The sequence below is a fragment of the Plectropomus leopardus genome, chromosome 8, assembly GCF_008729295.1.
Source record: "Plectropomus leopardus isolate mb chromosome 8, YSFRI_Pleo_2.0, whole genome shotgun sequence".
Lineage (NCBI taxonomy): Eukaryota > Metazoa > Chordata > Actinopteri > Perciformes > Serranidae > Plectropomus > Plectropomus leopardus.
Genome location: NC_056470.1, coordinates 2,063,755 through 2,089,927, shown reverse-complemented (window position 1 = coordinate 2,089,927; position 26,173 = coordinate 2,063,755). Strand labels below are relative to the sequence as shown.

The 26,173-nt window shown below is 39.5% G+C and overlaps 1 protein-coding gene across 3 annotated transcripts in view; it reads left to right on the top strand.

Annotated features, from left to right (window-relative positions):
• Positions 1-24,394: 24,394 nt before the first annotated feature.
• The window catches only part of flna (filamin A, alpha (actin binding protein 280)), a 70,740-nt gene continuing 68,961 nt past the window's right edge, over positions 24,395-26,173 (top strand). For all 3 annotated transcript variants that reach the window (XM_042491211.1, XM_042491212.1, XM_042491210.1), the window contains exon 1: positions 24,395-24,717. The gene's annotated coding sequence lies outside the window, so the exon portion shown is untranslated. The remainder of the gene's footprint in view (positions 24,718-26,173) is intronic.

The window sequence follows — 26,173 nt, the reverse complement described above, 5'->3', positions numbered from 1 at the left end:
CTGCTGACTTTATCTCACTGATCTACTCACTCCCTGAATTCCTGCAAAATGCAAAAGCTGACCGAGGGTAGTTAGCTTGATGAGGCTGATTAGGTTCACCTGGGCCTTCTCAGGCTATATAAGCAGGCCCAGCTGTTGACTTGTTCTCTCCCTTCCTCCAGCAGACATCCTGTCTGACTTTTTGGTTTTAGTATGTTTTATTAAATTTTGTATGTCTTAGTTGAATAAATTATGGTTGTTTTTCTCCAGTGTTGACTCCCTCCTTGTCACTGAGCCAGTTTGTGACAACATATGAAGTGAAGTGACTGAAGTGAGGTGGGGGGCTTCTTGATGTGTTTGAAGGCACAAAGTTTCTAGATTCTTTTATGTGGAAACATATTTTCTTTATAGAAATATAGCAGAAATCTTATAGATCTGCATTAGCTTTTTAAGCAACACTTAAGGTAGTGTTGAGCATACAGGTATGAATAATAAGTGAAATATACATAAGAAAAAAAAGTATGATGTGGATGAATAAAAAAATGAAAATAATTAACACTTTATTTCAGGTGGTGCATTATGTGAGAATAATATGACCTGAAACTTTCTTATATCTTATATATAATGTCATTATATTACATTGTTACCTGTAAAATATAATATTTCACTCTAACACCTTACTTTTGTGTTACTCCCAAACACTGACTATATACACTCAGTAGTCACATTGGCTTTTCCACCCTGAGTGGCTGTAATTGTGGCAAATTTGTCCCAATGTTGTCAAGAAAAGTGGTCAAGTTAATCCTTTGCTGAAAACACTTCAGTTGAATAAGCCTCAGTCAAAAACACCGGCGTCTCAAGAATACTTTAAAAAGAAAAACACTTGTTGCATGCAGGATCAGATATGATAGACTTTGATTTGAAATAGATACATACAAAGCAGAGTAGTCTGGAAGATGACTGAGTGTACGCAGCTTATACCACCCTTATGCTTGTTTTGTCTTTGATCTATGCAGATGCTCTTTTCATGTACTGAAATAGCCATAAATCTTGACCTCAAAGTTTGAGGCTATGCTTAAAGAAGGCCGCATTATTTCCCTTGGGTCTTGAGTCTGCATAACTCGTAGCCTACGGCCTTGCTGGGCGAGCGTCCTTCTGTCTCCTTCCCAGTTCAGCTTCTCAGATGGAAAAAAAAACGATTTGACTCTGAGCCAGTATAACGTCTGGCTTTGGGGCCTATTTTTGGTATTGATTCACAGAAAACAGATATAAGACATACACAAATACACACACACACACACACACACACACACACACACACACACACACACACTATATTTGATAAACCATTTGATCTAACACAGGTAATGATGATTAAACCCCTGTTGCTGTCCTCCCCATCTATCCACCTGCTGATCTCTTTTTTAACTTTAAATCATCATTATCATTTAGCTCCCAAAAAACACCCCTCAAACACCTGGGTGCCAAAAGCATCAGCCTTTTTTTTGTTTGTTTGATTTTTGTTTTTTTTATGTTTGTTTTGTTTACCATTACAAAGACACAAAGACACAGGGATGACATGCAGACGAGTGTAAGGGTAGGTACAGGTTACTTACATGTAGAAAATCAAAGTAGGGAGATTAACTGTAGTTGTTCATGGTCAAAATCTGAATGATTATTGGAGGGAAGCCGCTTTGTGGAGAAAATTTGGGTCAAATTGTTTTTGAGTCATTACTAACATTTGTGGTAGTAGTAACAATGCAAATTAACAACTCCCTCCTCCTCTGGCATGAATCAAAAATCACTCTCTGGCCTCCATCTAGTTCAGATTGCAGCAGCTCGGCTTCTCACAGGTTTAAACAGACAACATCACATTACCCCAATTCTTGCTTCCCTCCACTGGCTCCCGTTTTAGAATTTGATTTCAAGATTTTACTGATCACTCGGGTCTGGCCCCAAGCTACATAGCAGAAATGTTGATCCCTTATGAGCCAGTTCGCAGCCTCAAATCTGGAACGGCCAGAGGGTGTCCTCGGATGGGGCCCCTCTGGCCGTTCCATATTTGAGGCTTAAATCTAAAGCTGACTGCGTCTTTGCCATCAGGACCCCTTGGCTTTGGAACAACCTGCCTGAGGAAATAAAGCTGCAGAATCAGTGACTTCTTTAAATCCCTTTTTAAAACCCATTTTTACAGACTTGCTTTTATTTAATATCTTTTTATCTTGTCTACTTATTTCTTTTAGTTATTTTTTAAATCTATTTTACCTTTGAATTTATGTTTGATCTATGGTAATTTCTTTTATTTCATTTATTTTTTTTTTTTTTAAATGTTTTTAATTTTGTGTTTTTATTACTTTTTGTTGTTTCTCTTGGAGTTCTTTTTTGGTCTATTTCTTTAGATTCAGTATATGTCATGCATCTTGCATTATTTGTCCTCTTGTTTTAATTTTATTGTAACTCTACCTTAGTTTTCTCTCACATCTGTTTAATGTCACTGTTTGCTTTTAGCTCTCTGTTGTTATATCGCCATCTGTTTTCCCTTTTCTGCTTTGCTTTGTTTTCCAATGCATTTTGTAAAAAGGTGTTAGAATGATGATGATGATGATAATTTCTACAAACCCCAATTCCAATGAAGTTGGGACGTTGCATAAAACGTAAATAAAAACAGAATATAATGATTTAAAAATCCTTTTCAACCTATATTCAATTGAATACACTACAAAGACGAGATATTTAATGTTCAAACTGATAAACTTTATTGTTTTTCTGCAAATATTCACTCATTTTGAATTTGATGCCTGCAACACATTCCAAAAAAGCTGGGACAGGGTCATGTTTACCACTGTGTTACATCACCTTTCCTTTTAACAACACTCAGTAAACATTTGGGAACTGAGAACACTAATTGTTGAAGCTTTGTAGGTGGAATTCTTTCCCGTTCTTGCTTGATGTACGACTGTAGTTGCTCAACAGTCCAGGGTCTTCGTTGTCATATTTTCCGCTTCATAATGCACCACACATTTTCAATGGGAGACAGGTTTGGACTGCAGGCCAGCCAGTCTAGTACCCACACTCTTTTACTACGAAGCTACGCTTTCAGCATTAATGGTGCCTTCACAGATGTACCATGGGCACTTACACACCCCCATACCATCACAGATGCTGGCTTTTGAACTTTGCGCTGATAACAGATTGGATGGTCCTTTTCCTCTTCTGCCAGGAGGACACGGCATCCATGATTTCCAAAGACATTTTGAAATGTGGACTCGTCGGACCACAGCACACTTTTCCACTTTACATCAGTCATCTCAGATGAGCTCAGGCCAGGCCCAGAGAAACCAGCAGCATTTCTGGTTGTTGTTGATATATGGCTTTCAATTTGCATGGTAGAGTTATAACTTGCACTTGTAGATGTTGCAACAAACTGTGTTAACTGATGATGATTTTCCAAAGTGTTCTTGAGCCCACGTGGTAATATCCTTTACAGAATGATGCCAGTTTTTAATGCAGTGCCACCTGAGGGGCCGAAGGTCAGAGGCATTCAGTGTTGGTTTTCGGTCTTGCCGCTTACATGCAGAGATTTCTCCAGTTTCTCTGAATCTTTTGATGATATTATGGACTGTAGATGATGAAATCCCTAAATTCCGTGCAATTGTATGTTGAGAAACATTGTTCTTCAACTATTGGACTTTTTGCTCATGCAGTTGTTCACAAAGTGGTGAATCTGTCCCCATCCTTGCTTGTGAACGACTGAGCCTTTCATGACACTCACCTGTTTCCAATTACCTGATCACCTGTGGAATATTCCAAACAGGTGTTTTCTGAGCATTCCTCAATTTCCAGTCTTTTGTTGCCCCGGTCCCAGCTTCTTTGGAACATGTTGCAGATATCAAATTCAAAATGAGTGAATATTAGCAAAAAAACAATGAAGTTTATCAGTTTGAACATTAAATACCTCATCTTTGTAGTGTGTTTAATTGAATATAGGTTGAAAAGGATTCACAAATCATTGTTTTCTGTTTTTATTTCCGTTTTACAACATCCGACTTGATTGGAATTGGCGTTTGCATTATTATTATGTTGGTACATATATAACAACCCTTGAATTTAAATATGGGGATTTTTGATAACGGTTTGATTATGTAATAAAGGGGTAGGATTAAAAAAGTTTATGCTTCTTCCTACTACCCTTCGCACATGTAAATTAGTGCAATCTGCAGAATGGAATTCATGTCCTTTTTTTCTTTCTCTTTTGTTGATATGGTTTTAACAGCTGTTTTTGTTGTATTTTACATGTTAAAAAAAACCCTTCAATCAGTTTATCATCCTCTTAGTACAAATCCTGTGAGAATCAGTAGATTCCTAATGCACTCTACAATATGGCCATTAGGGGTCACTGTTGTACTGTATATACATATAAAGTCACAGCTTCTTTGTGTCCTACTTTACTAATTCCTAAAAAGGAACAATGAGCTCATATCTTAACTCTTGATAATGCAGAACAAATGTTGCTCTCTAGCTGGGGAATCTGAGGAATCCTTTCCTTGTTCAGATGTCCGCTCCAACATTACTCAACATTACAAGCTTCGGTAAACATCCTCAAGGCCCGGGAGGATTTGTGAGGGTTATTTATGTACGTCTAATAAGTCCAGACGTCACGAATGCTGTGCTCATACCTCTTTGAACTTGTGTAAGAAGCTGCTCTCATACTTTTACTCTGTGATTTCAATATCAGCATCAGGTATAGATATGTTTGAAATATACCGGCATGAATAGAGTTATGGAGTCTATAAATGAATAAATAATATACTTGTGCAAACACAGTCAGTCCTGATTAGGAAGTGATATTACACTGCCACTCCTCTGTGAGTGAAAAAGAGGATTTATCAGTCAGGAAAGCCTTTGAACTTTGACTGTGATGCCTGCACAGCCTCATGTGTAGGTCAGCTATCAGCTCTGCTACTCCTCCCTGTTTTGTCTCGACCTTCAGTTCTGTCTGTCTCTCCTCCAGACTTTGCTGTGTCTGAGCTTAACCTCAGTGAAGGGCAACGATGACAGTGTGGCGATGGGAAGGGAGCAAGGACCAAAAATGGTCCTACAGTATGTGCCTGTTTCTTGTGACCAATGACACACACACAGACACACACACACACTTCAGCACACACACATTTCAACAGAAATAGCCTTTTAGTTTTCCAGACAAGACCTAAAAGTGGGACTACATTTTCCATTTAGGTCCAGGAGGAAAATAAGCAGTTATCTGTGTAACTGTAAAGAGTTTGTTTTCTTTTCTAAGATGTTATAACCAGGTAGGTGATATTTTAGTATTTTAGGAAAAATCTGATTATTTGCTGAGAATTAAATGGGAAGAAGATCAATAACTCAGTCATGTCTTTAAGCTAAAAATAAAGTGAGAGCTAGCAGACTTAGTTTAACATTAACCATCCAAAGTCTCTGCAAATTGGTTTGATGTATATGAAATACATGGGGAGAAGGCAAGAAGCAACTTAACAGGACATGGCCCAAAAATAAAATTAAACAAATACCTGAAAATATGCAAACATTTCTGTAACATGAGTTAAAATATAAAATTACTATAACAATAGTTTGCAGAACATTTTTCCCTTTTCTCTTTGGATAATTTTCTAATAATCCTCCCCTCTTATTAAATTTTTTTTCCCCCATGTTATTGAAAGAAAATCATTTGCTCTGGTTTCACAGGGCCAAATAGCTTGCGAAAGGTGTCTGAATGCAGCACAAGAAAACTGATGTCGATTTTGGTTTCAAAGGGCTAATACTTGAAATAGCTAGCCTATTTTCATCTGTGTCTATTTTTAAACCACACTTGTTTGATTTGTTTAATCTGTGCAAAAACCAAAGTATAAAAGCTCAACAATTTGTGGCTTTATGGAAGTTACATGTTGAATTATTTCTTGGGGGTTTTCCTTGTACTTTATCTCAAATGTGATGTTAATTAGCAGTGAGGTGTTGCTACAACACATTTTTTTCAACTTTGGACACAGCAGGCTAGCTGCTATGCTAAGCTAACCATCTCTTAGATGTAGCTTTATATTCTGTGTAGAGAAATTACCTCTAAGAAAGCAAATTAGCTAACTTCCCAAAATTTAAAACTATTCCTTTAAGTGGAATATTCTCAAATTAGGAGGTCAAAGGGCAAATCTTCGGAACAATGTTTAGTAGCATTAGCTCTAAAAATCACTAAAAGTCACCTGATTACATCATATGCTCATTTGCACATTAGTGAGAAAAAGTACAAAAAATGTAAACGCTAAAAAAAAATATACGAAACTAATTGGAAAGAAAAACATAGAAAAACACTGAAAAATACAAAAATAATATAAAATGCAAAAAAAAAAAATTAGAAAGTGGAGGCATTTTAAAACTCTTAAAGTTAAACTTAAAGATTCTACAGAAAAATCTAGTGTCCTACACTTACTGACTGGCACAGGTGAGAGGGGTAGTAACTGTGAGCTGCTGGCAGAAGAGCCAGGGACTGTGGGAATGAACAGTCCATTTTCACTCTGAACTTGTCAGATAGTGCTACTCTGTCAGTGCTTTTGGCGTATGAGTGCAACCCCAAAAGTCCAACCACAGCACAGCTGGACGGTGTCAGATGAGAGCGCACTCAGACAGAATCAGTGGCAGTGTTATCATACGCTGGCATATGGCCGGATGGCACTGGGCACGTCCACATGCAAGGTGCACAGGTAGCATCACTCAAGAATGCAACTGGACGCAACTGGTCGTGTGTGCTCAGGACAGCCTCAGGTAATAATGCTGCTGGTAACAATGTGATATAAGGAGCATGATTGGGTGGGTGGGGAGGTGGATAGGTCCCACAAACAAAAAACTTTTACGTGGGAATCTGAAGTTCGCTTTTTTTTCTCTACACCTTACTATTTGCCTCTTTTGCCTAAACCTTACCATGACTTTGTTGCCTAATCCTAACCATCATGTCAGTCCATGCTGTTGTGTAAACATAAGGACTGTGCTGCTTCATCCCACCATGTGCATTTGTTGACATCATTGTAACAACACCTCAGAGCATAAACAGCTGTACAGTTGTAGTCTCTGTATAAAAAAGAATCTGCTAAGTACCTTACAAGTATGCAAATGAATAGTGACAGTGTGTAGAATATATGTGGAAGGTTGAGAAATGCAAGTAAACTCCATGATGACAGAGCTCCTGATCATTTAAACAATGGCCTCTGTTTGTTTCTGTGGTATGCTGCTCTCATGACAACCTAAAAGGACAAATATATTATCGACACTGAATTGCTCATAGCACCAACCACACCCTAACACCGACACACAGAAATCCCGCTGACCAGTGTAACTGATGAGGGTGTGGTGGCTAAACACTGTGTGTGGTGCTGTGAAAACGGAAGTGTCTCTGGGAGGTGCAATTTTGTCTTCTCCACTGTGTGTAGGCAGAGAGTGTGTGTGCAGGCAGAGAGCGTGTGCTGTGTGCAGTTACAGTGTAATCAAGTTCAAATGAGAGGCTCAGGGTCACTTCTTAACAACAGGAGCTATTGCATCATTTTATTCCTCATTCTAAAGTATACTTAGCAAAGAACAGACAGGAAAAAAAGAGCACAGTATCTTCGGGCTTGCATAAAAAGAAAGTGAAAGAGAGACATGGGTGGGTGGGGTCATAAAGCACACACAAGGCAGATAGTTTCTATATATATGTATGTGTGTCTCATCATCCAGAGAGTAAAAGAAATGAGATTGTGATCACCTAAAGTATTCTCTGGATGAATTAGTGCAACAGGCTCTGGACAGGTTCAATCACTGTTTACATTTCAGTCATTTTCTCAGAGTGTCGTCTCCACTCCAAACAGTCCAGCTTCTTAGTTACCATACAACATACCTCTAACAGGATCAGAGCAGCGTGTGTATTCAGCTTGAAGATGTTTTAATGCATATCTTCTTTAAACACAGCTCAGACCAAGGTCTTTGAATATATAGACTTATTTCTGGAATAAAAATGTGATATTCATGGTACATTATTGACTGGTGAGCTGTTCAAGGTGTACCCCACCTCTCCCCCACAACACTTACAGTAATGATGTACGAGCGCTACTACAGGCACATGCATGGGCACACTTTTAATTTACCATTTTTGTCTCGACTGCCTGTACCTACTTCAGTTACTAACATTGCAGTGTCTTACACCCTTGTTTTGGTTTAGTTTAAAAGATAATTAGACCTACCAATCGACACACATCAGAGTGACAGCACACAAATGTAAAATATAACTTCCATACTTTATTAGAAAGAAAGAAAGAAAGAAAGAAAGAAAGAAAGAAAGAAAGAAAGAAAGAAAGAAAGAAAGAAAATAGTTGCAACAGCAAGTACACAGTGCCAACAAAATAAAAATGCCAAATTATTAAAATGAATAATACTGTGTGAACAAACTTTTCTAAGTTGTATCAATTTATTTGTATGTAGGATTAGTCAGGCTAGACACTACTTTGGCACATTACTGCCTCTCAGGTTTAAGACTGAATTGCAGCTATACATAAAAATTTCGTTTACTCATTAAACAGAGAAGTTGCATAACATCACTCAGCGGAAACGCAGTAATCTTGCAATTGGGTTTTAATGTCATTATTTAAATATCACTTCAGTTTTGCACAAAGCTGTACTGAAAATCTGCCTAATGTCTTATTTCATTAATATTGTCTTGGCAGTTTACCAAGTTGAAACTTGAATGTTTTTGCTTTCAAGTCTCAAGTCAAGAATCAAGTCTTTAAGGTTCTGTCTTAAGTCAGCCAAGTTTGAAATCCTTATTTTGGTGACTTAAAATGTAGAGCTAGTGAATTGTTCTTTAAAAATTGTAAACAAATTAGATAACAGAAGCAAAACCAACAATGAATTATCCTACTAACAAGTATTGTGTGTATCAGTGCCAAATATCTCATTCCTCTGTATCATAGAGCTCCATTGTTGTCGAAAACGATTAAAACCAAATCAGTGAGTCACAGTGTTACACTGGCTGACGTGTTCCTTTATTACCATGAACACACACACACACTGTAGATTATTATGCCTCAGTCCCAGATACACTATCCTGCTGATGGAAATATTCACTAGAACATCAAATATGGATTCATCGGCCCCATCAAATGTACTTTTTCCTCCTGTTTGAGTAACTTGTTAAAGTGGCCGGCTGTATAAATCACTGAACCCATTTTTCCTTTAAAATGAAAATATGTACTTGTGAGGAATTTCTTTGCATCTTCAGTAACCAGCCATCTTGAGATATGTCGGGAAGCACTGAGAGACAGATTAACACAATATTGGTTTTAGTCTTTGTGTGGGATTTGGTGAAAATAGGAAAAATATTAAATAATGCCAACCCTATCCTTTAAGTCTGCCTCAAGTTCAGGCCTGAACTGTCAATAAAAACAAGCTCTGAATGAGAGTGAGAATGACACACAAGTGTGTGAATGCTGTCTGTGTCTTTCAGTGATGCATTTTCATAGCATTTTATATAGGGGATCTGTTCTATTACTTAAAGCAGGAGAACACAGAATTAGATTATCATTAAGTCACAAGGCAGTATCTGCAGAATGATGCATAGCACACTATGTGTCGGAGCTGTGCTGTGAGTCATATTGGAACAAGCGGGTATTTTTGCTGAGTGGGCATTTGTTGCCAATATTGTTAATGAGGAAGTGAAATTGAAGCATTGCAACGGAGACTGCTGCCAAGGAAAACAAACAAATGAATTTGACTTATTCCTCCATACCATCCACCTTGTGATTTGTTGTCTTTTCTCTATCGTTACAGTAAGATTCCGTGCCTCTCTCCCCCTCTCCTCCCCTCTCTCTTTCTCTTTCCTTTTTTGCCATGATTGTATTTCAGTTGTTATTTACGACATCTATTGCTCGTCTGTCCGTCCTGGAACAGGGATCCCTCATCATCCTCTGCAGCTCTTCCTGAGGTTTCTTCCTTTTTTTCCCCCCGTTACAGGGGTTCTTTTTCGGGAGTTTTTCCTTGGGTGATGTGAGGGTCTAAGGGCAGAGGGATGTCGTACACTGTGAAGCCCTCCGAGGCAAACCATGTTTTGTGATAATGGACTCTATAAATAAAACTGAAAACTGACTAAGATTCCTACTCGTTACTTACATACCAGCAGACATAAAAAAAAAAATCTGCCTTAATTTGCTTTCTCAAATTAAGCAGTGTTTAAAGTAAAATAGAAAGCTTGTCTTAGTACTCAACCATGCTTTCTGAGATATGTTGAGAAGGTTAGGGTTAGGGTTAGTCCACTCCCTCACATATTTCAATTTTGGTTTATCCATGTGTTGCCAAAGCAAAATAAATACATCAAACAGAAAGTAAATTTAAAGACACAAAATCATCAACATTTACAAAATAATTACATTATATATCGATAGTGCTTAAATATTAAATGAGTTAAAACTGCAATACTTTGAAATCCCTGTCTCACTGTCTGTCTGTGTGTCTGTCTCCCTCTCTGCAGGTCGTGTCTCTGCAGGTCTGTGTGTCAGGCTCAACTGCCTCAGTAATGAGATCATATGATGTCATGCAGTTCAAGCAGGAGCAACCTTCTGATCAGTCTGGCTGAATCCTGGTATGTGTGTGTGTGTGTGTGTGTGTGTGTGTTAGTGTGTGTATGTATGTGTGTTTGTGTGTGTGTGTGTGTGTGTGTGTGAGAGAGAGAGAGAGAGAGAGAGAAAGAGAAAAGGAGGGAGTATAGGCCATAGGTTGCACAGTCTAACAGAAATATACAGAACACAATATACAGCAGTAATTTCAACAGAGTAGTTCTATAAAAGTTGTTTATTGCCTGCTCTCTCTCTCTTTATGTGATTCTTCAGCATTGTCCTTCGTCTGTTAATGTCCTAAGAATTAACAACGCATTCTCATCCCAAGTCATTACATGTTGCCTCTTTGCAGTGGACTTCCACGTCTACATATTACGCTCTAGGTATCCTTCTGCATATGTGCTTTACATTCCAAGATGACGCTACTGTGATGTCAACACAAGCACATGGTGAGATTATACAGTATGGATGGTTAGGATTAGGGGAAGAAGGCACATGGTAAAGTGAAAATAAAAACTCCCTCACAATCAGACATGAAGCAAACACTGGACTCCTGCGTGGAAGTTCAGGTTTGTTGGACCCTTATATTACATTGTCACCGGCAGCCTTTAAGCCTGAGTGACGCTGCCCGACTAAGTGACACTGCCAGTGCGCATATCATGCATATGGGGCAGGTGCTATGAAGCCGTCTGCCGGCGTATACTAACACCATAACCGGTTCTGTCTGAATGCATTCTCACCGGATGCCGTCCAGTGGTGTTTGATGCGGACACGATAGGCAGCTTTTTGCATTGCGATCTTATGCCAAAAGCACTGTCAAAGTGGCGGAATTTGATGACTTCGGAATGAGAAGCTGGAATTTCTGTATTCCTGCATCACCTTCCAAACCTTCATCTTGTCCAGTAGATATTGGTTAGTTTCATTGTGAACACAATCCGTTGTAAACATTTTTTATTTCTCTCTTTATGTTGCACTGTTTCTGATTTTTTTAAACACTCTCTCTATGAGGCTGCTCTTAGGCACAGCAGTACTTTGTGCTAAATACTAATTTCAGCATGCTAATATTTTCAGAATAAAAATGCTAACATGCTCATTTTTGGCATATATACCAAATTCATCAATTTTTCTCTGTGTGTTAACATGCTAACATTCTTTAAGTGCCACCAAACACAAAATACAACTGAGACTGGTTGGAAATGGTGTAACTTTTGAATTTGGCATACATATAAACTACGCCCGGGCGATGGCAAGAAAGAAAATGTCAATGTACACCAAAGTGTACAGTTCATTACTGTCTGATTGTTTTTGTCACATTATTACAATGTGAAACATTTCTCTCAAAACCACAAACCTCATGGTGGTGATAGAGGAAAAGTCAAGGGATCACCAGTATGATTCATCCTCTTGGGACTATGAATGTTATTTTATGGCAATCAGTCCAATAGTTGTAGAAATGTCTTAGAAAATGCTGCTAGCATGACTAAAGACATGACTGAGGAGAGGCAAAATGAGATCAAAGGGGGAAACGAGCAGAGGGTATGATGAGATGAGGACGGACAGGGGTGAAGTGCCGAGCCAGAGAGATGGATCACAAGGGTCAAGTAGAAAACCGGCAAAATATTTTTTTACACCTCCGCCCCTTTCCGACTGCACTTCATTTTTATTCTTCTCAAGAGCATTTTTTTTCTATGCATCTTGTGCGCACACACATCATTTTCAAATACTTTTGGCCATGACATCATCGGGGGATGACATCATTATTTGTTTCTTCGAACATCTGTTTCCACTGAATCCATTCCAGATGCAGGTAAAGTTGACAACTGCCACCCTGTAAACTGGAGCGGATTACTGACGGAGAGATAAATGGATCCCAGAAACACACACTGTTGCACAGTCTCACACACACATACACACAAATACAGCATATGAGTCACACAGGTGTGATGTGTACATGACTGTGTGTGCCGTACCTGTGTCTTTCTGCAGTGGTGATGTAATGCATATTACTCACACAGTGTCACCTCTCACTCACTCACCCACTCACTCTCACATACACACACACACACACACAGAGTGATTCACAGGTGACTGACAAGTCACTGAACCAGTGGGGTCATGATGATGTCAGTGGGATCAGACAGACCCTTAAACACAACTGTGTGTGTGTGTGTGTGTGTGTGTTTATGCAAGTATACCCTGTGTATACGGATGTGCATATATTTGTGTATATACATAACTGACAGACATTCGCAACAATGCACATTTTGTGCGCTCACACGAAAGCAACAACAGAAATCCAGAAGATATAGCACAAGAGAAGTAGATTTAGTGGAGAAAAGAGGGAGGGAGGGTGAGAGGGAGATCAGTCATTCATAGCTGCTCTCTCCACATTCCTCCTCCCTTATATGGACAAAACTACTGAAGCCCATCTCTCCATCTCGATACCACACACACACGAATGCAGCGGCCACCAAACTACAAATGGTTGGGGGTTTCTTCATCTTTGTCAGCCCCTGACCTAAATGTAGGAAATGTTATCTTGCTCTAGAATCCAGTCTAATGACAGTATATTGCTGTCCCTGTTATAATGGCACCCTGCAAAACATCCAAAACACCCTCAACATTCAAGCAAAAAAACACTGATATCAAGATTCCATCTCTGTGCATCGCTGCAAACCTTTGTTTGTTTGCCTTGCTCTTTTTCTCACTCGTCGTGCTCGAACTGTTTACTGCCGTTCTCAATCCTCCTCTGTGTTTAAATGAGTTCAGGAGAGTCGAAGGCCCAAGAGAGGCACGCTGGTCATGAGGGAATCCAGCAGTGCTTGCTTGGGGAAAGAGCCAAAGAGATAAAAAAAAAAAATAAGGAGGGTAGAAACACAACGAGGGGGTGGTGATGGTGGAGGTTTTGGGAGATGGGGGGTGTGCAGGCAGCCTGAAAGAGACAGAAACAAAGTTACTAAGAGGAGGCAAAGACAAAGCGGCAGAGAAAGAGAGGCAGACAGAGAGGAAGGGAGAGCTTTCCTTAAAAGGCTGTGTTTGTACAATAGAGAAGGCGTCCGAGTGTTTAAATGTACTCGTGTATGTGCGCTCCCAGGTTGTTAAATGTCCCCAACCTATATTAACAGATGGTGGAGGGGATTAAAAGGCTTTACAGAGTAGGATACAGGCAAAACTTCAGAGGGGATGCAGTCGGAGGGAGACCACTCTCCTCAGGGCTGCAATTACATCACTGATCTCTGTGTGATCTTAGTGTGTGTTTATGTGTGTGTGTGTGTGTGTGTGTGTTCTTGTGCTTCCGACATAATGAGGACTGAAACGCATTTTTAACAGAGTGAAGACATTTTTGGAAAGTGAGGACATTTTGTGTAGTCCTCACTTCTTCAGGGGTCTGAGGGTTAAGACTAGGTTTTAATGTTCAGGTTGCAAGAGGGGGTGGGTAGGGTAAGGGGTCAGGTTTGGGTTAAAACACAGCACTTTAAATGAGTGCTAGGAGAGACACAGGCACAAAGGGGACCATGACTGTTAAAAACTTTAATAGTTCCTTCTTAGAACTCAAATTGGGTAATTAAAAGCCCCTTGTAAAACTATCAAAAAGAGTTAAGAGTTAAATTATAGGGAAAAAATTAGGTTTAGTTGGACCAGTGACCAAGGGAGGGCAGCATAAGTTATAGTTTTAATAAAACTGTAAAAGCTCCCTCAGTCGCTCACCTGGTTGGTTAAAAAAAAGACACCTGTAGTGGACGTTCATATGACAATTCATAAAAAAAATATGTATTTAAATGATGAATAATTTAATGTATTTTATTTTATTTTATTTAAAAGGGAACATATACAGGTTAAAACATAAATGTTACCATTTGATGCACAATACCAGATTATAGCTTAGAGCTAATTTGTCTCTGCAGTCCCTCGGCAGGTCAGAACAAATGACATGATATCACGAAGGTGCACAAGAACAAGAGGAAAAAAGACAAACACCAGACAAATAATACACATATTAGCACTGATAGTGAAGTAGAGATTGAAGTACAAGAAACTCTGTTTGTGTGTGTGTGTGTGTGTGTGTGTGTGTGTCTGGCCAGTAACTAGGAGCAATAGATTCCTGTAGTCTGATTCATTCAGCTCAGTCAGGTCTCCTTGTAAAGACTGCCAATGTGTTGTGTTGATGTTGAACACCCCTTGTCTAATTTCAATATCCACTCGCAATGTGCACACACACACAACATTTAACTATTCTACTTTTACTGTAACTTACTCACCACAGTGTGCATGTGCTGATTACATGAATACAGACACACACTCATCCTGTGTCAGCCCCATGTACTCATTACCCAACAGGAACTGCAGATCTGGGAACAGGTCCAGATTTCTCTCTCTCTTTCTCGATTTGCCAGCTCTGCTCTCCTTCAATCAAAGTGATTTTCTTAATATGGCCAGAGAGGGAGTAAAGAGACAAAGAGAGAGTGGACATTGGAGGAGAGTTAGTGAAGTAGCTAAATGTTCCACAGTCCATCTATCTTCACTCCTCATGCAGCGCCCTGTCCAAGCTAGAACTAATTCGAAGTGTTTGTTTAACCTACAAAGTTTACACGAGTGGGCTTTGCCTTTTAGGACTGCGCAGAGATTTAGACAATCACAAGTTTTATTTACTTTGACAACCAATCTCAAACTACTGTATCCATTCTCAAGGCTGTCAGTGTGGGTTAAAGGCACAAACCTTTTTTGCCATTTAAATTTCATACACTGATATGGCAGAAAATATTGGCGCCCTTGTATTTTATTAAAATAATGGACCTTGCCCTGAACAGTGTTAAATGAAAAGATTTTTTAAATAGACATACAAGGACTTTCTTGCCAGTCCTAGTCATCTTACATCCACTCCCACTAACACACCTTACCCACCATTGGACCAACACCCAAAGTATTGAGCATAAGACGGCTGCTCTGAATATAGCTCACCAGAAGGTGTCCTCCAGGCCCTGGCAAGTGGTCTTCCACTCTGGACATGCGGTGGACTTGACTAAGGGGCCCTTAACACAGCAACAATTTTTGCATGAAACGTTAAACTTTTGTTTGGCATTACAGCGTCTCCTGTGAGAATGGTGATGTCAAGCCCCACTTCGTGCATGCGCATTACATTTTAGACATATAGACATGTGCGAGTCGGAGGACAACAATAACAACAATGGCAGGCTATCGAGCTATGTTTGTGCTGCTGACTCTACTGACTTTTTTTAACACTGTCAGGTCTCATGCATGCGTTCACCATCATCTTCTTGTTTGTTTATACTCACTGCTCTGTAAAGAGAGCGCCTTTTGTGAAGGTGTGAGATGTTTCTTCTATGGTGTGTCATTACAAAGTTACACCACCAACTACTGGCCTGGCATCCATACTACAGTGCTTTCGGTTGTTTTTGTGGATCTGTGTGAATGTGGATCGTTGGTTTCACAGTTTCATTATATGAACATGGGTTTTTTTTTTTTAAACACCTCTGCCCTGCCTCCAGACCATCCACCTGCTGTTCTTTAGTTCCAAAATCATTTGCCTATGCCTGTACTCTATATACTCTCTTTACTATGGACTCCTCCTTTGTTTGCCTGCTTGGTTTTAGTAGAGACCATCTGTTATCTCTGCCTGCTTGAGCTTCTAATACTTCTTCTGGGTCTAAACCCATGTTCACAAAATCCTTACATTAAACCTAGAAAATAGAAGGTAAAGCCAAGAGTGATCTGTAGAGGTTAGAAAAAAAGTTAATAGCCAAGCATGGTGAACATGACACTATATCCAAAGAGCTTGATGTTCCTTTGAGCACTGTTGCCAGTGTTATTAAAAGGATTAAGGCCAACAACAACTGGATGTGGTCACAAAAGGAAAACTGGAGACTGAACAGCAGTTTGAATGGTCAAGAAAGAAGCAAAGGAAACTTCACAACATTTTAAGCTGACCTTCAGTTCAAAGTAAAATAGTTTCAAGTCACACCATCCGCCCCTGTCTGAATGAAAATGGGCTCCATTTTCTTTTGGTAAATCACACCAACCCTATGTTTACAGAAGAGACAGAAGACAAAATTAAGCTTTCAAAGAAATGAACACCATATCTGTTGTGACACATAAAGGAGGCTTGGGAATTCTTTGGGGTTGCTTTGCTGCCTCAGGTTATGGGTGCCTGAATCAGTGTTAATTTTGTTCATGAAAACAATAAAAAATGTTCTTAGATAATTTTTTTTTTGGACATGACAAGTTGAAGATTGAAGAGTGAAATCGACAAGCTATAAATACATCTTGATAATAAAACTGTGACAAAATGTAGGTTTCAATTTTACAAAAATCTTAGTGGTTGAGTTTGACAAAAGAAATTTGAGTTTTTGTTTTTTTTAAGGGGGAAGGGTGCATTATCTTATATTGGTATGTTCATAATCAGTATCAAATATTTCTGTAAATAAAAAAATCTGAATTTTGTTTGTCGCTCAACTTTGAAAATTATTTTTATTATCATTATGTTGTGCATGCATCTATGCCCAACCTGTATGGGCTTGGCAAAGTACACCCAATTAATGGTACACCGTGTTTTTGCTGTAACAAAGAAAATTATGTTTACATTTACATTTAGAGATTTTCACAAAAATTCTTCTGAAGAAAAATCCTTAAAAATGGACAATGTCCATACTTCTGACCCCTAAGCCCAGATTTTGGGCTTTGTGTTGACATGAGTAAGCAGTTTGACCAAAAAGACCATACCAGTAGAGGTGAAAATTTCCATTATTTCACAAGAAAATAGAACAATAATAATTCATATAAAGGTCTCTTTATATGAGGTCTCTTTTTCTTTCTTTTTTTCTTTTTTATCAGATTTATTATCTCATAATATACACCGAATAATTTCTGCTCCAGGCCGGTTTAAGTAACAGATTACCACAAAATCTTTTGCCCGATTACCTCTCTGTCTGTACAGTGTGGGAACTGGAAATACAAAAAAAGAAAGCAGACTCACACTTTCCACCAGAGCCCACATACACCACACACACACACACACACACATCCAGACAAACAACATGCAGAGGGCTTTCCCAGAAGGAACCCCCCATACAGCACACATATGTACAGGAAACTAAACCACACACACACACACACACACACTTATTGTACTCATATGCACATCCACCAGCATACACACACAACACACTTGCATACATGTCATTATTCCTTGGAGTTCTGACGTCCTGAGTCTGGGTGACTCACCCTGTGGCAGACACCAGAGTCTGCAGCTCCGTCCGGCCCTGACTGTGCTTTATGACTCCATATCCTCACAGTGCAGTTTTCTGTGCCTGTGGTAAGAGTTGATAGCACATAGTGAGTGTGTTGAAGGAGTGTATGTGCAGGTAAGGGGACTGTTAAGTGGCAGTTTGTGCTGTAATGACAATGAGCTCATGTTCTGTAGTGGTCTGGCTGTGTTTGCTGTCTTGTTTTTTGAGGAGCTTGCAGAAATGTTTCATTGTTCAGCTCATTTCAGCTCCCCAGAGTTCATTTGTTTGTGTTGTGTGATTAATTTAATTGTTATGGTCATTTAAATTGTGTTCAAAATAACTCATGTTCATGTCTATAAATACACATGGTAAAATGTGTAAATAAGTATTTACATATATGGAAGCCCAGATGTCCGGCAAATGTTTCATGATGTTTGGACCTATCATTAACCCTACAGTGGGAATTCATCACAAATATAGACTTCTGACAAATTATCAAATCCTGACCTATTGTATTGTCTAACATTGTATCTGCCTGGAATGAACTACAGTGACTGGTGTGGTCTAAATGCTATAGGCTAGATATAAATGTCATAAATGCGATATGCAGTTTCTTTTAAAAATGATCATAATTAAACTAATAATATAACATTTTATTTAATAGGCACTTTTCAGAACACTCAATGTCATCTTACAAAGCATTGAAATTCAAGGACCAACAAATTAAAAACATACAGAGCAAGACATAAAAATTGTAGAACTGTTACCATGGTGGCTACTGAGTAGTCAGTAGAGCAATCATAAAGGGTTAGGCTACAAATACTGTTGTCACAATCCACCAGTAATAAGCAACCCCTCTGGTTTCAGAAACTTCTTCACACATGATGTGATGCCCATGATCTGTCAAATCAGAATAAAAAGAAAAAGGTTTTACTGTGAAGCTGAGTGTTCAATTATAGCGACATCTACAGAGTCATCAGGTGAGCACACTCTCAACAACTGGTGTATTGTTGATTTGGGCAAAAGACAGACTCATGGCTTTTTTAAAATGATTTATAGTGCATGGTCTAAAGCGCATGGTGGAAGTGCATTTAGGGTGTGTTAACATGCACTTTTCCTAGTTAAACTGTGCATAATCTGGGTGCGAAGTAATGAGCAATGGGCAAAGAAATTGTATTTAGTCCCAACATTAATCATTGGTGTGTTTTGTGTGTTAAGGCTTTGATACACACAGCTGGCAATTGGCTGTCAATCAGTGTTAGCCTGCCGGTGATCATTATGCAGCCTTATTGTCAACCCCATTTTCTTTAAGTGCTGTTTTTGTGTAACTGATGTGTTTCCTTCGACTGGTCATACAAGCCACTCTATATTTGACATGTCTATATATGGACTCCATTCCATTTAATGAGTAGTGTTTTTCCATAATTACTAAACTTTGTCATACTGCCATATAGCCACTTTAATGTGTGTGTCAGCGTATTTGAGTCAGATGTGGGGGTGAAGAAGAAATGTGAAAGAGACATGTTTGTTTAATTACCTGCATGTGGGGCTTAATGTGCTGTTTATGAGTCTAATAAGTGTACAGACCTTGTGTCTGTGTTTGTGCATGTGTACAACATTATTGTAATGCAACATTACTTGACTAGGCAGGCGAGAAAGGGAACAGGTGTGTGCCACGTAGTGCCCCCTGGGTAATGCAGTTTATTTAGAGCCATTATGAATCACCCAGAAAACCTGACATATAGAGGAAAGAAAAGAGTACTGAGTGTTTTTGTACTTTTTGTAAGACAATATACCTAATTTCACTGAAATACTGTCACTGTTAACTCATTTTTGCCTGTCTGTCTGTTACCCTGTAAAAAAAAACATCGCTTTACCTGCTAATTATAAACAGGGTAGGCTACTTAGAAATTTATAAAATTGTTGCAGTTGCAGATTGTTACACCCTTGGTCCAGTGTTGTTGGGACTTACAGATATATGGAAATAATGAGAACATTTTAAGCCCCTGTATTTGTCACATTGTGCCCCTTCCCTCAGCCACATCCTTACTTCTGAGAAACCATTCGTTGCCATTCACTACCTGTCCACCTCATGCCCTTAGATCTGCTCAGGCCACCTTCCCTCCCTGCCCATCAGCTCACCTTTCTCCACTTTTCCTTATCAGTTGTGCATTATATAACTGGCCCATTTCCAGTCATTCCCTGCCAGATTATCAAAGTTGTCATGTGCATTGCTCTCATAAACAGTATAAAAAATGGACATAGCAACTGTGACATCACCCATTGGTTTGTGGATTCTCATTTTGAAGCCTTGGGTTCAACATCATGATTTTTTGGGGCCAGAAATGACCACATTTGGATGAGAGTGTGGAGCTGTGGAGAAGCGAGGGGTTGATCTGACTCACAGATTTTGGTGACACCTGCAAAACAGTCCAATTATGGTTAACTGTGGGGCTTAATAAAATGTGATGCGTAAACGTCACATAAACGCATGACTAATTTAAAAATTCACCCTCTGTACATTTGTCTTGAAACACTTAAACACCAAAACCATTTTTTTTGTACCAGGGTGCAAACATGTTTATTTCTGCTGTTAAATTGAGCATTTTAACATAGGGGTCTATGGGGACTGCTTTGCTTTTGGAGTCAGCCTCAAGTGGCCATTAGAGGAACTGCGGTTTTTGGCACTTCTGCGTTCTTCATTTTTTAGGTCTGGAGGTTGCCACTTGGTCGTTATTTGTCTACCCTTTGTTGACTTTGGACGACAGTTAATTTTGATTTATTTTCATTTAGCTGGAGAAGGTTTTGTGATGCAACACTTTTCAAAGACAAGATAGTAGGTGGTGTAAGTTGCTGTCTTCCCTGGTTTGTATCGGTATATAAATCTGAGTGTCATCCACATAATAATTGTCGTGAATGTTGTGTGGCTGCTGCAGAGCTAAGTGGAGGACATGCAATTCTTGATAATGCTTTATTGTTTATTTGAGCTATTTTATCTTCTTCTGCTTATTTATGGAAAAACTCTGAGTGTGTGTTTGTGTGTGTGTGTGTGTGTGTGTTTGTGTGTGTGTATTTGTATTTACCCCAACAAGTAAGCCTCTGGTGATGTAACTTCAACAAGCTGCATACAGATGATGTCACTGACCGACTGGACGAGCTCACAACCACAACGGCAAACATCTGGCTCTTATTAATACATAGTGTTTCACACACACACACACAAAGATAGAACTTTCTCCACCCCCTCTCTCTATATCTGCCTCCTCCTTTCTCCGTCTGTCATCTGTCTTTGCTCCACACTGCAGCCTCCTCTTTCTCACCAAGAACTATCATGGGTGCTTGTATGATACATTTTTATGGAGACTAAAGAGACATTGCAGAAAAAATACAACATTTTTCCAAGTAAGCTTGTAGGAATGTAACATGATGCCAAGCCACAGGACACCATGACATATACTAAAGGAATAATTCAATATTTAAAAAAATGTTCTTTTTCACTTTCTTGCTGAGTTAGATGAGAAGATCAATGCAATCTTATGGTTGTGTAGTAAAGATAACGCTGAAGCTGTTAGTTTAGCTTAGCATAAAGACTGGAAACAGGTGGAAGAGGTTAGCCTGGCTCTGTATAAAGGTAAAGAAAGGTGAATGCAATGTTAAGAAAGTTGAAGAAAGCAAAGCAAACTTGTCATGTAAGGTTAAATTGTTTCTCTTTAGCCATTGGGCTGGTTGGCCATCGGTTGGTTGGTGTGTTTATGTGCAACTTTTTGGCTAAGACACCGCGAAGCGAGGCATCACAGCAGGGGGCTTTCGCTTGGGTTTGGTGTGTCTGGGCCTTAAAGTGCACAGCTGAAGCCTCCCAATCTGTATCAAGACAAGGTAAAATTGTGTTATGGATGTTCTCATGCATACATGCATTGCAACTGACCAGTGAAATATAATTACTACTGAAAACATGGGCTTAATTTTGAAATTCATAGCACTGAAATATTTTAATCTCAAAACTATCCACTTTATCTGAATTTATGTGATTTGAATTCTACTCAAATATCTTTTGTATTAGGCTTTGCAGTTTCAAGTACTTTTTATATTGATCATAAATTTAGGTGTCCAATAAAAAAAAGTTTATTCAAATTGCTCAAATCTAGTTGGTCATTTTCTCAAAGTTTCTCAAACTGAATGATCATGTTGTTACGCAAAAGCACTTTTTCATGTCTTTTCAACAGTTTTTCTTGGTGTGTCTAGAGACCAAACAAGACCATCCTCTCTCTGGCCTCCCCAGTCAGCATGACGAAGTATCCTTGGGCAAGATACCAAACCCCAAATTGCTCCTGATGGCTGATCCATCAGTGTTTGAGTGTGTGCGATTGGTGTCTGAGTAGCAGGTGGCACCTTGTACGGTAGCCTCAGTCAGCAGTCAATGTGTGTGTGAATGTGGCATGTTGCAGCAGGCTGTTTTCAGCATGTTAGACTAGGCTACTTACAGTCACATAAAAAGTTAAATGACAAATATTCTAATGTATTAAAAAGATTTTTGTTATATCATCTTAAATCTGTAATCTCCCTTCATTCTCCACTCTCACTTTCCTCCACCTCCCCCACTGCCTCCCCTCTCCTCCCCCCGTCCTCCCACCAGACTGCTGAACTGTAAGTACAGGGCACAGCAAAGGCCGAACATTCTTGTTTCCTGAGCCAATGCTCAGCTGGAGAGCGCTCAAACACACACGCACTCAAACACACACACACACACACACACACACACACACACACACACACACAATCCATCTCTCTCTTTCTCCCTCTCACACGCATACACACGCCCTTTCCAACCCCCGTGCTGAGTGAGAGCAGCATTTGACAGAGAGAAACACAGCTCCCCATTTTCACATTACATTTCATCACTGGTCCGTCTGAACAATAACAGATAACAGGAAAGAGAGGGCACGGGGCGCAGAGAGATGTGGTGACCTACCTCTCCTTCACACACGTACACACACACACACACACACACACATACACACTGGTGTAATGTAACAAAGTAATAATATTTCATTTTGGTAGTCAATCAACTTTCACTACTTTTCCCGTAAACATTTTAGCTACTCACTACAAATTAGGGGGAGGAAGGGAGGAGAATTTTGTTCTTTAAAGATAGAGAAGAGAAACAAGGATGTCTACATTTGTTCTAAGCCTTAGAATCTAAGGTAAGGCAACATAGTGGAGGAAAAAATTTGCTGTGATAAGAATGTATAACTTCATACATTATGTCAGCAACATCATATGTAACGTCACCTTGGAGCAAACTTTACTGGGGAACATTAGCTTAAGTTAGCAAATAGCTGCGTTAACGTTATGGCCAACTTCAGCTTTGTAGCTTTAGCTTATCATGTCATCTGTTCAACTAAGTCTTAGTATTTTTGTTCTTTGACAGTCAGACATCAGTGTTAACTGTAGCAAAAGGTCGTTGCCCACCCAAGTGAAAACCATTAATTTTAACTTAGCTGTAATGTTACAAAGAAAGCAAAGGCTGGCTAAAGCTAACAACACGGCATAGTGAAGACCCTTTTGATGGCTTCTGTGTGAAATAAGGAGCATCTATCCCCAAAAGACACTAACAGGCGCCATCGTTAGTTTAGGCAGCCTGTTTTACTGAGAGAGCTAAGGGGGTGGAGCTTAGCAACAGGCCAATTCTGACATTCCAGCATTTACTTGTACTTTACTTTACTTAAAGTACAGAAGTACAGTACATAGGATAAAATTACTTATGATTGTTAAGTAAACTAATGATCAGATTTAAAGACTCTTACTCAAGTAATTTTCTAATAGGTGACTTCAACTTCTTTTAACTATCTGTAGTTTTACTCAAGTATGGCTTTCATGTACTTCACACACACACACACACACACACACGCTGTGGTGTAATGTAACAAAGTAATAATACTTTTAAGTACTATAAGTATTTATGCTTAACTTGAGTTTTAATATTTCTGTCATCTTTCACTACATTTCCATTTTAGCTACCTACTGCAAAAAAAAGCCCTTGTTTTTCTTTACATGTTATAGGCTCTGGTTTTAAGGTGATGTCTATTATGAGACGTAAATATTTTAATTCTAAAAAATTCTGACATTCCACCATTTACTTGTACTTTTACTTTCACTGTCTAAGTATATTCAATATGATAAAATTGCTTTTGATATTTAGGTACAGTTAATATTAGATACTTTAATACTTTTACTCAAGCAATATACTCTAAAAGGCTACTTTAATTGTCATATTCTGACAAGATATCGGTACAAGTAGGGCTTTCAGGTACTTCATCCACCGCTGCACACACACACACACACACACACACACACACACACACACACACACAGGGTAAAATACCAAGAAGATGGGAGAGATAAGTGCACTGCATGAGCCGGTCACGTCATACCTTTAAAATCCCGAAGGCGCGGTCATGACGTCGCCCATGTAAAAAAGTGGCACAGAGCAGAGAGAGAGAGAGAGAGAGAGAGAGAGAGAGAGAGAGAGAGAGAAACACCCCCTGCACCTCGTTTTGTTTTATCCGTTTACCAATTAAGGCTCTCCACTGAAGGGGAGAGACACAGAGACAGAGAGAGAGAGACGCAGAGGTAGAAAAGAGCGAAAGAGCTGTCTTTTTTTCCTTTACGCCACCAGCACAACCAATACACCCATATTTCCCCCCACAGGGACTGCTGCTGCTGCTGCTGGGAGGGAGGTCCGGGACGTTGGTGCAGCACACACACACACACACACATACAAACACACCCTCTGTGACCAAAGGAACTGCAGGCTGCTGCGCGCACTGACTGAACGGACCGGAGAGACAGCGGACACACACACACACTTGGAGATCACAGGCTACAACGCACATGTAAGTTTGTCCCGCTGTGGTTTGTGTGTGTGAGAGAGAGAGATATGCCGCATGAAATGTCACTTTGAGAGAGTTTCTCTGTCATGATTTCTCTTAAACATCTTGAGTGTGTGTGTGTGTGTGTGTGATTACGGTCCAGGGCGCACGCTGCGAGTGGGTGTCTCGAATTTGTCAACTTTCCTGATGTATCTGAAGCTTTGTTACTGGTTACACACTTAGTTTGTGTCTTTAATGCTATCACATATATTTGATTGCAGACAGTGTGACAGTTTGACCCCGCGGTGGTCAGTCACAGATGATGTAAACCTAGGCGTAAAGCGCTGCGCCTCATCCATCCATCTCACTTCAGACCTGCACATAAAGTTTGTTTATAGGCTTTTACGCACGGGCACGCTGCTCCGCGCGCACCGCAGCGGACTGTAGCATCTCTCCTGTATTACAATTAGGGGCTCCACACCAAATAAGGCAATTCACTGACTACACTGGAGCTTTGTACCGTGAGTGGTGGCCGCTTGCGCCCTCCGCCGCCGGCAGCGGGTCTCACACCGCAAGAGCTGGCGGGCCACTTGGTCCATGTTCATGAGGCTGGAACATATGCCACATGCCGCTCATAGTAAGATCAGAGGGGCTTCCTAAACTTCACACTGAGGAGAAGCAGACTTTTAGTCCGGTTTATAAATAGCCTGTTGTACTTTTTCACACATGGTGGGCTGCTATAGCAACACTTTTCTGATCAATTTAAAGAACCAATATTTTTTATAGGGGAACGCCCATTTCCAAAACTCATGTCTGCAAGACAGTCTACAAATAGTCTGTTTTGAAACATGAACAACTCTCTCCCAAATCCAAAAACTAGAGTGCCAGAACTAGTGGTGGCAATCACTGGAGCCTCCACCATATTATCATGATACATAAGTCCCCATACAATATCATTGTGATTTTTTTTAAGATCATTTTTGGGGGATTTTTCCCTCCCTTGATAGGACAGCTGTAGAATGACAGGGACTGTGGGAGAGAAAGGGGGAATGACACTCAGCAAAGGGCCACAGGCTAAAATCAGACCCGGGCCACTGCAAGTGCTATGGCATATGGGACACGAACTCCTGCAGGTGAGCTTGAGGCCACCCCATATCATTGTGATATTAAATGTGCTGCAATTCTGCAATAGTATATACTACGTTATATTGTGATTTATTACTTTTTTCTTTCAAATTATGTTCCCAAATTATAATTTTGTCAATATCTGTTTTATCTAATAAGTTAGTTTTTCTTTCCATTCATCTCACTTCAGTCATTTTTATTGCAGCAAAATGTACCTATTAGACTGAAAAAGCAGTTGAATTTGTTATTCATGTAGGCTCCAAAAAACAGTTTTTATTTCTGATTTTAATAATATATATAATTTAAAAATCAATACTTGGCATGCATGTGATGATACAATGTTTCCACACAAAAA